Source organism: Berghia stephanieae, chromosome 12, assembly GCF_034508935.2.
Source record: "Berghia stephanieae isolate SIO BIC M18660-M18661 chromosome 12, UCSD_Bste_1.3, whole genome shotgun sequence".
Lineage (NCBI taxonomy): Eukaryota > Metazoa > Mollusca > Gastropoda > Nudibranchia > Aeolidiidae > Berghia > Berghia stephanieae.
This window is the reverse complement of record NC_088371.1, coordinates 17,692,695-17,707,336: the sequence shown is the minus strand read 5'-3', so window position 1 is coordinate 17,707,336 and position 14,642 is coordinate 17,692,695. Positions and strand designations below refer to the sequence as shown.

Sequence of the window (14,642 nt, the reverse complement as noted above, 5' to 3'; positions counted from 1 at the left end):
ATTTAATCATTTCTACGGGGTTGATACTATTAAAGGTTTAAAAAAATAAAATTAAAACTTTTATTTAGTTAAACAATTCACAGACACATTTTTGAGCGAGTTATTGCCCTTGAATAGAACTGCTATATAACGAAGGAAAAAAGGTTTAAAAAGCACTGAATATAACTGAAAAGTAAAACATTTCGAACACTACGCATATTTTCTTAGGGAAAACGTTTTATACGGTGCATAACCCGAGCGATGATCTAAAAAAATTATTTAGAAATGTATTATCAATCTTTCCACCTGTTTCATCATCTTGAGGATTACCCCAATGCATGCACAAAGTCGGATCTCCTGAAATGAATGGGGGACTCCCAACATATTTTTTACTTTATTGTGTTGTAGAAAAATCAACAAACGAGCAATTACTTACTACCCTTTAGATAGGACGTCAATCTATCGCACAGTACTTTAGAGATCTAACAAACCCAGCTACCCCCAAAAGTTGATGGGCGGACATGGGAGGGAGGGGGATCAGTAAACATTTCGACTTCACCCGCGATCGATCTCGGTCTCGGCTCCTTTTGTTGGTGAAACGAGCAGGGGATAGGATATAAGTAGGACTCCAGAAAGTGGGTGGAGCAGGCACTTCTATTGATAATAGAATGAAAGTAAGTGAGTAGGAAAGTGCCAGAGGACAATAGAGAATACAAATTTCGCGACGGCGATGGGGGCTCAGACCTGCGACCTTACAGAGACAAAACTCCGCCTGGCCAGGGAGAGCTTGGCTCTACTGTGTGAGCTATACATGCCCTTACAGAGAGAAGGTCATACATACATAATACATACATACATACATACATACATACATACATACATACATACATACATACATACATACATACATACATACATACATACATACATACATACATACATACACACAAATAGACAGACAGAAAGAACGATACGATTTATTTGCTGGGACAGCAGATAACCATATTATAAATATAATGTTTTATATTAAGAAGAAGATGGCAATGATGGTGATGATGATGATGATGATGATGATAATGATGATGATGATGATGATGATGCTGATGATGATGATGATGATGATGATGATGATGATGATGATGATGATGATGATGATGATGATGGTGATGATGATAATGACGGCGACAATGTCGATGATGATGATTCACTTCACTGCTGCTCGTTATTTTCATTGTTTGTCCCATTTTTCTATAGAAGATTTGTTACTTAATTTTATGGCAGTTGGAATGAAGGTTGACTTATGTCGATTTGTCCTACATTTTGCTTCAAGATACCGTCTGAAGACCTGAATGCCGTAAATTGGGATGCTCTTGAAGGCTACGGAGTGAATGAGGCGTGGGTGATTTTTTAAAGACAAATTAAAATGCATAGAATCTAAACACAATCCATTAAGACGTAATAATTTTTTTTAGATCTAATTAACCAATGTAGTTGACCAAAAACGTTAAACGTACTTCAATAAGAAGCATAAATTGTACAAGAAATTCAAAAAGTATCCTACAACAATTAATTTTCATAATTAGACTACATCAAGGTTAGAAATAACACCAAATACACGGTTCAAAATGCTGTGAAGACATCTGTGCATTGGCATACGAATGTAAGAATAGTCCGAAAGGCTTTTGGAGATACGTCAACAGAAAGTTGAAAAGAAAACCAGGTGTTAGTGTCTTATTGAAAGATGATGGTACCAAGGTTACTTCCGATATAGATAAAGCTAATGTTTTAAATGATTATTTTTCATCTGTGTTTGTTCAAGAAGACACTACAAATATACCAACTTTCAATGTTACAAATCAATTAAACGTTCCTGATTTTTATATTACACAAGAAGACATGCTTGCCAAATTGTTGAATTTATACGTGACTAAAAACATGGGACCCGATTCCCTTCATCCCCATAATTTACTGAAAGAAGTGGCCTTTGAAATATCACAGCCGCTATCAACAATATATAATAAGTCTCTTGAATCTGGTACCTTACCCATTGAATGGAAGCAAGCCAATATTACTGCCATTCATAAAAAGGGCAGCAAATTGGATGCTGCAAACTATAGTTCCATCAGCTTAACATTCATGCAGGATTGGTGAAAACGCTACTTAATATAAACAGACCATCGGTATATAGTATTATTTTTTTTAATTGAGCTTTTTTTATATAACGAACTATCTACTAAATGAACTCAAAGCGCTTTACAGGGGGTCCCTGGTCAACAGCAACATTTAGCGATATTACAATTTTTCGGACAAAGACAACGCTGTTAACGGCCAGGTACTCATTTTACACCTGAGTACGGTGAGAGAATGTGAGTAAAGAGTCTTTTCCAAGGACTCAATGATGCGCCGAGCAAGGCTCGAATCCAGGACCTTCCGATCCGAAAGCGAGTATCACACCACTAGACCCATAGCTGCATAATATTACGTGGTTTTACCGAAAAACAATTGATGTTTTAACAAGGTATTGTTATTATTATTTTTATCATTAATATTATTGTTATTTTTATTATTATTATTATTATTATTATTATTATTATTATTATTATTATTATTATTATTATTATTATTATTATGTATTATTATTATTATTATTATATTATTATTATATTATTATTATTATTATTATTATTATTATTATTATTATTATCATTATTATTATTATTATTAATTATCACAATTGTCCCCCGCTGACTTAAATGATCGTTGATAAAATCTGCCAAGTGCCAAGAGTTACGAGTATAATGATATGATATTGATAGGTCATTTTGACGTTGGGAATACTCTTCAATAGTCGTAACGTCACTTCCTTCCTAATGACGCATGGTAACTTAGTAACACTGGCTCTAAACTATCGGAACAATGGCGGACGCCGTATGAAATATTTCTCCGGCGAGCATAAAAGAGTATCCAGAGGAAAAAAAAAACCCATAAATTTGATCATGTTTTGACTTTTAACATATTCTGAGCACAAGGCATATGAAAAATTCTAGACAGAATGAAGAATAAAAAGTAATGATTTTCTTTGTTTAGAACCAAGATGGCCGCTGTTGCCGGGCGGCGTGACATCAGACTACTGAATCCAATTGCTATCGTATGTTATCGTTTAAGAGCTAATAGGTTCTAATAATAATAATAATAATAATAATAATAATAATAATAATAATAATAATAATAATAATAATAATAATAATATAATAATAAAATAATAATAATATAATAATAATAATAATAATAATAATAATAATAATAATAATAATAATAATAATAATAATAATAATAATAATAATAATAATAATAATAATAATAATAATAATAGTTACTTTCCTGAAATCAAGAGATCGGTGAATGACTACTTTCCTTCCACCTTCCATGGGATGACGCATGCGTATAAAAGGGAGAAGTGGTGAACAAGTGCTTAGCAAATTAGAATTTAAATATCTTACTTATAGAGTATACCATGGGTGCAGAAAGACAACATTGGCCTAGCTTAGTTGGTCTCGACTGACAGCAGCTGTGCGGAATGATGGGATTGAATCGATCACTCGTGTCGGACATAGAACCGCATACCTTTGACGAGATGAATTATATTCTTTTATCCCGGCAACTCAGCACATTAATAAAAATACCCCACTTATTGAGAAGAAGAAGAAGAAGAAGAAGAAGAAGAAGAAGAAGAAGAAGAAGAAGAAGAAGAAGAAGAAGAAGAAGAAGAAGAAGAAGAAGAAGAAGAAGAAGAAGAAGAAGAAGAAGAAGAAGAAGAAGAAGAGAAGAAGAAGAAGAAGAAGAAGAAGAAGAAGAAGAAGAAGAAGAAGAAGAAGAAGAAGAAGAAGAAGAAGAAGAAGAAGAAGAAGAAGAAGAAGAAGAAGAAGAGGAGGAGGAGGAGGAGGAGGAGGAGAAGAAGAAGAAGAAGAAGAAGAAGAAGAAGAAGAAGAAGAAGAAGAAGAAGAAGAAGAAGAAGAAGAAGAAGAAGAAGAAGAAGAAGAAGAAGAAGAAGAAGAAGAAGAAATGTATGAATTTGAGTGTATATAGGGGGTATGTATGCAGGGAATGGGGATGTGGAAGGGGAGGGTTGATGTTTGGGGGGGGGGGGGCTGCAATTGAGTTAACTTGCTTGCTTGCTTGCTTTCTGAAGATCTTCTTGGGACGGAGGAGAGCTCCGGATAGTCGTAGTCGTATGACCTTTCAACCTGGTCAGCTATATCAGTGCACAGTTTTGGTTGGAGACAGCGTGGCTCAGCTGTATGGTCTTTGCTTCGTACCTGAAAGGTACCGAGTTCGACTACCCGCCGCGTTGTGTGGCCTTGAGCAAGTCACCTAGCCTTAGCTCACTTTGCGGCGCTGTACTGCGGCTGACGCCTGGGTTATTCCAGTCTTCGCTTGGAATAGACCCTAAAGAAAAATTTCCCCTTAGGGATGAATAAAGGGAATTAGAGAACGGTCTCTGATAGAAGAAACTAACTCTATGAGGTTGACATCCAGCACGATAGGTACTGTACTCCCGTGACAAGATTCATCCTGATTTTTTATTGTTGCAAATGTCTTGTCCTGTGTGTGTGTGTGTGTGTGTGTGTGTGTGTGTGTGTGTGTGTGTGTGAGAGTGAGTGTGTGTGAGTGTGTGTATGTATGTGTGTGTGTCAGAGAGAGAGAGAGAGAGAGAGAGAGAGAGAGAGAGAGAGAGAGAGAGAGAGAGGGAGAGGCTTTAAAATCATTTCAGGCAAATGTCTGGTGTGTGTGTGTGTGTGTGTGTGTGTGTGTGTGTGTGTGTGTGTGCGCGGTGAATATGAAATACGTCCTATAATAAAATAGCTCTTTAATTGCAGATACTATTTTTCTTCCAAATGCAAATGTCTTGTATGTGTGTGTGTGTGTGTGTGTGTGTGTGTGTGTGTGTGTGTGTGTGTGTGTGTGTGCGGTGAATATGAAATACGTCCTATAATAAAATAGCTCTTTAATTGCAGATACTATTTTTCTTCCAAATGCAAATGTCTTGTATGTGTGTGTGTGTGTGTGTGTGTTTGTGTTTAAAATAGCTACTTCCTTTGATAAATTAGCTAACTAAGCGTCATTCAAATGGTTCTAGAGATCAGGATCTAGATAAAATATATCAAACACTGTTAACGTTCTTGTGAAAGAGTCGAGTTATATAGGTTTGAATGACTGGTGTGCGAACCGATGAAAATGTGTGCGAACCGATGAAAATGTGTTGAAGCGATGGTCACATGGGGAAGAGTGTGCGAACCAAAAGTACAAGGGTATTTTTTGGGGAAGAAAAAAATTGGCAGTGACTTGTTATAAATAACGCTAGTAAAAAGTAGTCGCATTCGGAATATAGACCAATCAATGGGCTTCAAAACAGTATGTGCAGATTTGTTCCTTCCCTATGGAACTCCTGCCCACTGTCATTCTAATTCAGTCATGTGTGCAGATCAGGATTTGGCCCAATTTGTCGTGAGTCGTGCGAAGCTTGTACAATTACTCTATATGAATAAGATCACCTCTTATTCTACGATATTTTGGTGAAGGCAAATTTAGATCTTTCTAAATAGGATAGATGTCGAATGTCAGGTAAAAATCTCGTAGCGCGTCTTTGTACGTTCTCAATGTTAACAGAATGTCGCTTCAATAAGAGACTCCAAATTATACTTTTCCTATACTCTAGACAGATTCATTTCCGCGCACCTATAGGGAATGAGATTAGCGGAAGAGTAGCGTCCCTTAATTGGACGTCACCGGTGGAGAAGTTATTTGTAAACAAACCAACTACAAGCCAAGCGCTCCAAATACAAAATTTATTATTCATATTTCTGTACAAAAATGCATAACGTTGATTATGATATGCTTTATGTACAGAAATATAAATAAAAAATTTTGTATTTGGAGCGCTTGGCTTGTAGTTGTTTTTTTTTTTTACAAATTACTTCTCCGCCGGTGACGTCTAATCAAGGGACGCTACTCTTCCGCTAATCTCATTTCCTATACAACTTCATTACAGGATCGATTAAAATCGTTGATCGCCCAAACGAATCGTCTCGATCTATGTATCATCATCATCATCATCATCATCATCATCATCATCATCATCATCATCATTGCCTTTTTCACCCTGGGTCAGGGTATAGGCCACAGACAAATAGTTTCCATCCTTCTCTATCCTAGGCTAACTTTTTTTTTATCTCATTCCATGTCTTATCACTTCTCTGTATATCCATAAATTCTGTCATTCCAGAAACTCTTCGGTCTCTGCGTTTCTGTAACGGTTTGAGTTTTACGGACAGGGGTGTTAACCCTTCGCCAATCCCCAACCTGGATGGCCAGGTGACACAAAGATGGGGGAATCGCACACCATTGGTCGCCTTTTACGACACGCTGGCTTGGCGTTGGGCTATTCTTGACCCTCTCAGTTGAGGGACCCCGGACACCACACGGGGTTCGATCTATGTATGATTTCCACAATATAGTAGTATAATAATTAAAAAAGGCGAGTGGTTGTTCCAAATAGCTTTTATTCCTCCGCACATACTGTGAGTTCTCCTATAAATAAAACTAAACCAGTCACTGGTGTCACTAGACACACATATAGTTATCCCCCCTTATTCTGTAAAAACTTATGTAAGCCGTGAACTATTAAAAGTACCATGATTAAGCATTTTAAAAAAATAATTTAACATAAAAATATAAATCTTCATCTAAATTTGTTGTAATTTGTCATTTTGGTTAGCATTATTTAAATTACTTGTTCATTTGTTATTCATGTTTCCATAATTAGATATTTTATTATATTATAGGTTGGTTTTAAAGAGGTTTTAGGCTACCGATTATTTTTTAATGAGGTTTAACAAGGTGTGGTTATCATTATCACCATCTCCCTCTAATAATTAACATAGTTTAGGCCTGTTCGTAATAGCCCTCATAATTTCTCCACAAATAATAAAAATGAGAGCGATAATAATAATAATAATAATAATAATAATAATAATAATAATAATAATAATAATAATAATATAATGATGATGATGATGATGATTGATGATGATGATGATGATGATGATGATGATGATGATGATGATGATGATGATGATGATGATGCTGATAGATGATGATGATGATATAAAGATATTAAATTAAATAATATGATAAATAAATAAATAATTAAACTAAATAAAATAATGGCGAACCTAAATATCACGCACTAAGTTAGTGATTCAATTGCAGATTACATTTGTTTCATGATATATTAGAAAATGCAGATATTAAATAAATTGTGCTTTAAATTAAATTGAGCTTTATATAGCGCAATATCCACTAAATGTGCTCAAAGCGCTTTACAAGGGGTCCCTGGTCAACAGCAACATTTAACATGTAGGGCGGGACATGACGCCTGTATGGCGATATTACAATTTTTCGGACAAAGACAACGCTGTTATGGCCAGGTACTCACTTTACACCTGAGTACGGTGAGAGAATGTGAGTAAAGAGCCTTTTCCAAGGACTCAACTATGCGCCGAGCGCGAGGCTCGAACCCAGGACCTTCCCATCCGAAAGCGAGTTATACCACTAGACCACATAGCCGCACAATAAAATGAAACATCAAAATCCTAACCGCTTAGTTTGGCGGATAGAGCATTCGCTTTCAAACGCCAAGGTAACGTGATCAATCCCGGGTGAATTCGAAATTATTGGACCCTCTGTGATTGAGTAGCTGGGTCTGTTCGTTCTGGCAGAAAGTACTTTGGGATAGACTAGCGTCTTAAAGGATAGCAAGCAAATGCTAGTATAGATAGTCGAAATGAGTACTGTCTTGTTATTTTTTTTCATCCGGTTTAGGTATGCTCACGAACTGTATTAACCCGACTATAAACGTTTGGATCCACAGTTTGTGTGTCGTTAACTTCGGATGCAATGTATGAGCTTTAGCAAGCAATATCTATACGTTTCAGTTACAGAACGGACAAACCAGCCCGTGAGTCTAATCGCTCTGAAGGACTACATTTATGCATAGAAATACGTATCAAGATAGATTGAACTAAATTTATAGCTATAAAAATCTGACACTGTGAGTTGAGTTCATTTTGCTGAACAATATTATTAGGTACAGAATGTGCTCATTACTGTTCTGTTTGAGTTATTACACTCGTATTAATCTTTTATTCTTTTTTCTTTTTCTTTTAAGTTGAGCTTTTATGTAGCGCAATTTCCATTTAACGTGCGCAAAGCGCTTTACAAGGGGTCCCTTGCCAACAGCAACATTTAACATGTAGGACGAGACATGACGCCTGTTAGGCGATATTACAATTTTTTTCAGAGAGAGACAACGCCGTTAACTGTCTGGAATTCATTTTTCACATGGGTACGGTGAGAGAATGTGAGAAAAGAGGCTTTTCCATGGGCTCAACTATGCGCAGAGCGAGGCTCGATGTCAGGACCTTCCAATCCGAAAGCGAGTGTCATACCACAAGCCACATAGCCGCACAATGGGCATAATTCTTTAATATAAAGTGTCCAAAAATAATCTCACACTAAGGGCATAATTTCTATCAGATATAAAACAATTTTGACAAAAGATTCAAGTTCAAGCTCAAAGTCTTTATCTGCAAAAAGAGAATAATCCATCGGTGCAGATTTTATACAATTATGTGGTGACTTTCTCCATTGATGTATTATTTGTAGTGCTTCGTCCCGACATAATAGCGTCTTGTGAATGCAGGCCACATAAATTTATCTATTTTACTACAATTTATTGATACTCACATCCATCTTCTGCTATCCGTAATTGTGTCAATACTCAATTAGCGCAGGAATGTGAACTAGTGAGTTGTCAACGTGAAAATACGACCGCGTTCAACGAAACTCGCTCAGCTTTATAGATAGTATTTTTGTTTTCAATGTTTTTAATGACAGTTCCGCTCGCCGGGGATAATCTAGATCCCAATTTTAAGATCGATTAAAGGTTAGTACTCGTGATGGCTCCTGATATAAAAAGATGACCGAGATATCGCAATCTGCGCTACAAAGCAAGGCTTGCAATAATGAAAAAAATGCATTATTCTCAGCATGCTGAAGAAATGTATTTTTACGGTATTTTCCTCACAAAGCAGGACAAAACTGGACGCGGTTTACTAAGATATTTTTTTGGAGCTTTTATATAGCGCAATATCCACTTAACGTGCTCAAAGCGCTTTACAAGGGGTCCCTGGCAACAGCAACATTTAACATGTAGGACGAGACATGACGCCTGTTAGGCGATATTACAATTTTTCGGACAAAGACAACGCTGTTAACGGCCAGGTACTCATTTTACACCTGAGTACGGTGAGAGAATGTGAGTAAAGAGTCTTTTCCAAGGACTCAACTATGCGTCGAGCGAGGCTCGAACCCAGGACCTTCCGATCCGAAAACGAGTGTCATACCACTAGACCACATTGCAAATTTCGGCTACAAAAGTCACGTTGCGTTCTGTCCTAGTCTTAGTCTGAGACCCAATCCGGAGGACAACACAAAGTATTGACAGGAATCCATTTAATTTTGTAATTCCATTCTGCGCTTATGACGCAGTGAAGTGGAGAAACAACTGTGTCGGCGTAATAAAAATAAGAGGTGAGGATATTAATATAATTCAAGCTCCTTAAATAATCGAGCACTCTATAGATTCTTCCACATCAATATCTCACATATCACCTTCCCGTATTCTACCAAAAATATCCCGAGCACATGAAACAACATACATCAAAACGCTTACTTGGCGAACAGAAACATTCATGAAAAACATTCGCTGGTAGACCTTCTTCTTCCTGATCTCTAACTTAAAATGCAAACAAAAATAAACATACGGAATCCACTCCGCGAAATCGTCACCACCAATGCGTAAGTAAAAAGATTTCGAGGGGGGGGGGGGGTAAACACAGTAAAAAAAACATAACAACGCCACAGACATGAACAAGATAAACAGACAAACAACTTACTGGTTCCCACGGACAAAACTAATAATTATTACAAGCTAATGGCTATCACCCGGCTCATACAACATGCTAATTACGGTTCCAAAACAAAAAAAATACGTTGACTACAATAGTATCACAGACACGAAGACCAGAGACATGTTGACATAACGTATCACAGTAACGGTTGCTTAGATCATATAAATAAATACCTTTAAATACCCTATGAAAAACAAGGTTCAGGTCAAACAGTTCAAGAAATGACCATCTATGATTTAAAATAGAGAGGCTTCGTATGGGAACAATCTGTATTGCTCCCATACGAAGCCTCTCCATTTTCACTCTTTCGTTAGTATTTTCACGATCACAGGCTTCGAGCAGCCCCTACCGTTTTCTGCATTACTATGATGCGGCTATGTGGTCTTGTGGTATGACACTCGCTTTCGGATCGGATGGTCCTGGGTTCGAGCCTCGCGCTCGGCGCATAGTTGAGTCCTTGGAAAAGACTCGTTACTCACATTCTCTCACCGTACTCAGGTGGAAAAAAGTGGTAATATCGCCTAACAGGCATCATGTATCGTTCTACATGTTTAGTGTTGCAGTTGGCTAGGGATCCCTTGAAAAGCGCTTTGAGCACATTTAGTGGAGAAAAATATACTTTTTATCACTCAAACACAATAGGAGTAAAGTTCTTCCGATGCATAATTTCTACAGCAAGACATACTCTACAACACACTAATCATTTTCTTTAAATTTTATGATGTATAAACGACATTTGAATAAGAAAAATGTTGGTTGTATCGTAACGAATGTGACGATTTTCCTATAGTTGGTAAAGAGAAAGTTAAACTTAAACAGTGTATTGTGGTCATTTTGATCAAAACAATGGAGAATTTTGCATAACTGTATAATGTTCTTCTGTTCTTCTGTATTTTAGTGATGTGATACGACTCGCCACGAATCATTAGAAAAGCACATTCTGCATACAAGGGTAGACGGCAAGAGAGGAAGAGGTAGATCAACAAGAAGCTGGGAACAAGATATATGTGAACGGCTGGGAATGACAACAACTCAAGCAAGTAGACTGGGAAAACCGTAATCTGCTTCGCAAGAAAGTTCGGGAAGCAACGTCCTACGAAGGATCAGCTGACTAGAGATGATGAGGGCTAAGTATGTTAACATTTCCTCGTAGGTTTGATGATTTTCAGTTTTGTTCCAAATCTTTTTGCCCGTCTTTGGACATTTTCTTAACGGATTGACGGCCGGCCATTTTAATAAAGGGCTCCACACGCAGTTACCATAATCTCTAAGAATTAGTCTAAAGACCGATTCAGATAATTGAAGAAACATATTTACATTAAAATAAGAAGAACTCCTACAAATAATGCCAATCATTCTGTTTGCCCTATTAATTGCTCCACGCTTATGGAACGCACGCACTCAGTCCTCCGACAAAGTCCTGTGAAAATGTATCATCTTTCCGGAATGTGAAGACAGATTTGTTCCGTAAGGCTGATTTTTTAAAATGAAATAGATGTTGATTAGATTTTGTTTCTCAATTCATGCTTATTATGTCGCAGTGTCATGATTTATTTATTTATTTATTTATTTATTTATTTATTTATTTACGTATTTATTATTATTATTATTATTATTATATATTATTATTATTATTATTATTATTATTATTATTATTATTATTATTATTATTATTATATATTATTATTATATTATTATTATCTATTATTATTATTTTTATATTATTACTATACTATTATTTTATTATTATTATATTATTATTATTATTATTATTATCATTATTATTATCATTATTATTATTATTATTATTATTTATTATTATTATTATTATTATTATTATTATTGAGTACGATAAACGTGGATGTTTAGGCGCTACATACCTCGATACATTCATTCATTCATTATTTATTTATTTATAATACAATCATAGACATAAACATCGAAGTATAATTTATTCTACACAATTGTAGCATATCCACAACAAAAATTGACGACGCAATTTTAAAGCTCTCCTAATATTATCAGGTTATAGTAATCTCACCCGCAACAAAAAATGATGACGTAATTTTTAATCGAGTAACGATAATGTTTCTAATCTATTCTTTCCAACAATAGGGTAGGGGATCAATATTGTTCCGTAAAGACAATGTTTTATTGTCATCATCGAGCACATAATTTCCGGAAAATCAAAACATTCAATACAGTAGTATAATTAGTATAATAGATGACTGACTGTTCCTAATAGCATTTATTTATCCGCAAATATTGAGGGTTCTCAGCTTGTGAATAATAATAATAATAATAATAATAATAATAATAATAATAATATATAATAATAATAATAATAATAATAATAATAATAATAATAATAATATAATAATGATAATATTAATAATAATAATGATAATAATAATAATAATAATAATAATAATAATAATAATAATAATAATAATAATAATAATAATAATAATAATGATGATGATGATGATGATGATGATGATATGATGATGATGATGATGATGATGATAATAATAATAATAATAATAATAATAATAATAATAATAATAATAATAATAATAATAATAATAATAATAATAATAATATAATAATAATAATAATAATAATAATAAATAAATAAATAAATAAATCATAATAATAATAGTCATATTTTGCCATTAGAGAAAATGTATAATTATTGTTTGAGAAAAGAATATTACAAAAATATAAATTAACATTTTTTACACGAAGATCGCGGCCAGAGCGCAAATTTATATTTGTGTTAACACACACACACACGCACAGACACACACACACACACGCACACACACGCACACACAAACTCAAACAAACAACGCTTCAAACTTAAAACATGAAAACAATAATTACGATTTTATTTTTCTGTATATTCAATTCTTATTTTGTAATATTATTTAATTACTGTCTATTATAAACGTTAATTAATAATCACCACCGCCATTATTGACGGAACTAATGACCCGTGGAGCCGTACCCTCCATGACTTAGAATTAAATCGTAACTGTCAAAAGTATGCCTCTTGCTGTGACACGTTTTGTTTATAAGGGTCTAACGGCGCTCGCAACACATAAGGTCATATCAGCGCCAGTAAAAAGGAAGATAATGGGATAGTAATAAGTTGTAGAAATACAATTTATGCATCCAAGAAAAGGAAAGGCAAAGGGGAATTGGTTCAAATAGGAAATAGAAGTAGAGTCCAAGAGCACATTATCAATGTACTTAGTTTGAGATCACCTAAAAAGTCTCATCCAGATATAAGCACAGGTCCCCACTAAGAAGAACACACTCAAATGTTTACAAATCATACGTTTAAAATGAATAGAATAACAGAACATAACAGAGAGATGATTTACAAGGAAAAAAATACCATCTCCCAAAACTATAACTATACATTCGACTGTTTCCCTCCCAGCCAATGACTCCGGCCAAGGTCAGGACAAAGCCAAGCAATCTCACACCAAGACAAAAACGGAAAGCAATTGGAAAACAGATAAAGGGGGATAGAAGACACAGCAAGTACCTCCCTGCCCGCTATGGGAGGTAGAAACCCCACCCAGTTGCTGTGGCATGTAAGCAGGTCAAAACAGATATCGAGGCAGACCAACCAACAAACATTCACACAATATTGAGCGGCGATGTGGTCTAGTGGTATGACACTAGCTTTCGAATCGGAAGGCCCTGGGTTCGAGCCTCGCGCTCGGCGCATAGTTGAGTCCTTGGAAAAGGCTCTTTACTCACTTTATTTCACCGTACTCAGGTGTAAAATGAGTACCTGGCCGTTAACGGCGTTGTCTTTGTCCGAAAAATTGTAATATCGCCTAATAGGCGGCAGGTCCCGTCCTACATGTTAAATGTTGCTGTTGACCAGGGACCCCTTGTAAAGCGGGTTGAGCACATTCAGTGGATATTGCGCTATATAAAGCTCAATTGTTTTTTTTTTTATTACGAAAAGACTTGAAACGCATAGAGAGCCATCAAGAGAAAGGTTGGATAAAGATCTTTCAGATCTATAGTCCCTCGCAAATGATAGAAACCTATGGAAGGAATTCGTCATTTAGAACCAGGGAAGCTGTCGAGGCGTCCCAGTCGGTTGATTAGGAGGCGGAAGGCAATAAATAATTCATGTCAATACATAATCTTGCATATATTGAAATGCTGATATTTGATTGCTCTATTATATAATCAGCCGGATTTTTAAAACGGTTTTGATGAATATTTTTAATTGATGGATTGTATTAAAAAAGGTTAAATCGACAAATAAGAGATTTTGAAGAAATTTGACTATAAGACAGTATTTAATAGTAGTAAGCTTCGCAGTCCGAATGACGCTTGTGGAGAATTGTATGATTCAGTCATGACCAATAAGTATAGCTGCTCTCTCCATCCGTGTTGTTAATTGTTTCCATTGATCACGGTCCTGGGCCAGAGTTTTGAGGCTGTCAAGATCTTGTGACCTTAGTACGGAGGGCACTGCAGTATTTATTAGTTCTTCAGGGCTCATTCGGCCTCATCTGAATCCAGAAATTTCTGATATTGAGATAGTATTAGAGTGACTGAATGGAAAAAAATATCACTGACAAATGGGCGTTAGGAGGA

The 14,642-nt window shown here is 35.6% G+C and overlaps 1 protein-coding gene across 2 annotated transcripts in view; it reads right to left on the bottom strand.

The window, feature by feature from the left end:
• Nucleotides 1–14,642, bottom strand: part of LOC144957907 (beta-1,3-galactosyltransferase 1-like) — a 126,653-nt gene that overhangs the window by 3,881 nt on the left and 108,130 nt on the right. The window contains exon 1 of one of the 2 annotated variants that reach the window (XM_078889453.1): nt 9,773–9,842. The exons of the other annotated variant lie outside the window; for it this stretch is intronic. The gene's annotated coding sequence lies outside the window, so the exon portion shown is untranslated. Of the gene's footprint in view, nt 1–9,772; nt 9,843–14,642 lie in introns of those variants that run through there. 2 annotated transcript variants of the gene reach the window in all.